The following is a 3,605-nucleotide window of genomic DNA, read 5'->3' as shown; positions in this document are numbered from 1 at the left end:
GGACCCAGTCCGTGACACTGGCTTATTCTGCAGCTGGTCAGTCTCCTCCATCTGTGATCCAGGCCCACTCTACTTGTGCCATATTTACCTCCTGGGCGGAAAGGTGTCTTATCTCTCCTAAACAGATCTGTAGGCCACCTGGGGAAGTAATGCACAGCATTACAGACTAGATTGTATGGGTAAGGAAGACTTGATTTTCGTCCAGAAGGCTTTCACAGTTTTTCTTCGAGTGGAATGAGCCTTGAGACCAGAGGGAGGCTTCAGACATAGCGGAGATCAACCATCTAGCTACAGAGGACCTCGTAATGCTAAGACCTTTCCTTGCTCCGGAAAAGGAAACAAACAGATTCGAAGATCTTCTCCATGACTACAAATTCAGGAGGGCATTTTATCTCTGCATAAGTAAAAATTAAATAATTCAATTATTTAGTCAGAAAACAGATGACTAAATACACACCAGGACAGGCTCTGCCACACCGACACCCAAACACACACACCAGGACAGGCTCTGCCACCCAGACACACACATCAGGACAGGCTCTGCCACACCGAAATTTCCTTGGGCCCTGCTCCACGCTCCCTAGCATGTAATCACTCCCTCTGCTACCACACCAAAAAATTTGCCACACTGACTGCAGATTAGGGGAAGACTGTGAGAGTCAGTGCAGTCTTCCCCCTTCTCACCCTGACCATGACTTTGAGAGGTCCTCTCCCCTGAAATCATTCCCTGTCCCTTTGTCCCTCATTCACTAAGCCATACACAAAGCCTCTCCTTTCCTTCCTCCCTGTGAACTATAGATCAAACACATATAAACAGCACTTGCATGTATAGATCACATACAAACCTTATATTTGCAGGTATGCATAAATGATATATGGAAACATAGCATAACAGGTATAGATCAACAAAATCAACACAAAAAAACAAGCTTTTCAGGTATAGATCAATTGAAAATCACATGTTAACTCAGCGTTGAAGGTCAAATAAACAGAAGCAGACATACAAACCCTCTCTTTGTAGGTATACAATAATAATGTATGGAAACGGAGCATACCAGATACAGATCAACAGAATAACACACACCCGGCTAAAGGTATAGATAACCCCCTAAATTACAGGCATAGATCACAGGTTGCACACCCCAAAGCCAGCCCTGGTGTCCACGCTGCCCACATAGAACCTGATCAGCATCCAGATTACACAAATATTACAGCCCAGCCTGAGCCAACTTTGTCCCCTAACAGCCCAGTGTAACACATCTTTGTCGGGAAACAGCCCACCCTTCATGTACCATCTTTGCGTTTCCCCAAATCACTTAAACATTCATGATAGACACAATCACTTACACAGTTACTCACTCATTCACAGAAATCATTTACACATATTCATTAATGCAGTCTCACAAATCATTCAAGCAATTCATCCACACATTAATTCATTCAATCTTGTACGCATTCACACAATTCATCCACACATTTATTCATTCTCTTACGCATTCACACAATTCATCCACATAGTAATTCATTCATTCTCGTACGCATTCACACAATTCATCCACACATTAATCCATTAATTCTTGTACGCATTCACAGAATTCATCCACACATTTATTCATTCATTCATTCTCGTATGCATTCACACAATTCATCCACAATTCTACCCCCTCTCCTCCTCCCCTTCTTATCTGCCCTTCTCACTATGTTCCCCCTTATCAGTATGTACCCCCTCTCCCCTTCTCACTGCCTTCCCCCCTTTCTCACTATGTATCACCATCCCCACTTCTCAATATGTGCCCCTTCTCACTATCTAACCCCTCTCCCCCTTTCTCACTATCTAACCCCTCTACCCCTTCTCACTGACGCCCCCCTCTGCCCCTTCTTACTATCTACCAACTCTGCCCCTTCTCACTGCCCCCCCTCTGCCCCTTCTCACTGCACCCCCCCTCACCATCTACCCCCTCTCCCTACATACCTTGTTGCCGGAGTCCTGCGGTGAGGATGCGAGGCGTCTGTCTTCCCGCTCTGCAGCGGTGCGCGCTTCACAGCTGAGCGCTGGAACATGACATCGTATTCTGGCGCTCAGAATGAAACGCCGGCACCGCAACGGAGTCACGGAGAGTGAGGGGCGCCAAGCGGTTGCTGAAAACTTCACAAGCAATCGCTCGGCGCCCCTGCCCGGGACTTCAATTAAAACATCTGTTTTTTTTTGTGTTTTTCTTTTAACTTTATTTAACATGGAGGATGTTAAATAAAGTTTAAAAAACAAACAAACAAAAAAAAAAAACGGGCCTGCTCATGATCTGCAGAAATGTTGCATTGTTCAGGCTCCATTCTCTTTGAAGAACAGATGTTCTGCTGAGGAAATCTGCAGTAAAGTTCGCCTTCCCATGAATGAACATGAACCGAAAGGTGGAAGAGATGGAACTCGGCCCACTTCCCGATCTTCTGAAGAAGACCGCCCCATTGAAGACTCCTTGCTTGTTCAGGAAAGCCACCACAGTGCAATCGTCTGACAGAATTCTCACTGCCCTTCCCCGCAACCTGGATTGCCAAGAAAGGAGCACTTTCCAGACTGCTAGAAATTCCAGCACATTGATATGAAGACGACACTCCTGGCTTGACCAAAAACCTTGTCTGAATTCTTCTTCCATCGTGGCCCCCCAACTACTGTCCAAGTAGGCTCGGTCTAGACCAGACCCGAACTCAGTCTTTTCACTTGAAGCCACCATCTGAGGGAAAGGCGAACACTGGCTGGAATGGCAACCTTTTTTGAGAGAGCTGGAATGGATCGATCCCATGTCCCCAGGACAAAACACTGTAGAGGTCCAATAGAGCCATTCTCCTGAAGAGATCCGCAGGGGGCATAGATATCCGGGGGAGAGCTGACAAGCTCCAGACCGTACCATCTGGAAATGATTCCCAGGGTCCAGGCATCCGAACATAATAGAGCCCATTGATGATGAAATCTCTTCAGCCTGCTTCTGGTGTCATGCTTTCTTTGAAGCCCTGTCCTCCTATTTAGAGGAGGAAGGTCTGCCTCTACCACGGAAGGGCTGAAATCTGGAACCATAAGGTGTATCTCATGCAAATTGCAACCTATAATGCTTTTGTGTTGCAAAAGGGCTGAAACTGTCTTTTTTGCAGTTTCAGCTCCTAGTAATTTCAGGTATCTTGTACCGGGATGCACCTGGTCCCCAAGTGGTGATGGCAGCAAGCAGAATTGGGGCTACCCATTTTATTTTTAAAATCCGCCCTACAGCAAAGAAGCAGAATCCCCAAAAGAGATGCAGAGTGTGCTACCGCAAGGGGCAAAGAAAGGACACCACATTTTACTGTGAAAACCTGCACTCTGTGTCGGTAACTTCTTCAAATTGTATCACACAGTTTCCCATTTTTTATTTGTTTCTGCTCCACTTTTGTATTTTTTTCAAATTTTTTTTACATTTACTGTTTTTTAGATTTTATTTGCTTCACCACTTTGAAGAGTTTTTATTTGCACTGACAAGTGTCCCCTGTGTCTATTCCGAGGGTTCGCTTAACGGTGCTAGATCAAATCCCTTCTTGGAGATAGGCCAGGCTTTCCCTACTGATAGTTGGGTACAAGC

At 45.6% G+C, this 3,605-nt stretch overlaps 1 pseudogene; it reads left to right on the top strand.

The window, feature by feature from the left end:
* The first annotated feature begins 3,493 nt into the window (after positions 1 to 3,493).
* LOC128502502 (uncharacterized) lies at positions 3,494 to 3,605 on the top strand (annotated as a pseudogene).

The sequence above is a fragment of the Spea bombifrons genome, chromosome 7, assembly GCF_027358695.1.
Source record: "Spea bombifrons isolate aSpeBom1 chromosome 7, aSpeBom1.2.pri, whole genome shotgun sequence".
Lineage (NCBI taxonomy): Eukaryota > Metazoa > Chordata > Amphibia > Anura > Pelobatidae > Spea > Spea bombifrons.
The sequence above is the reverse complement of the archived record's forward strand: the minus strand, read 5'-3'. Positions and strand labels throughout refer to the sequence as shown.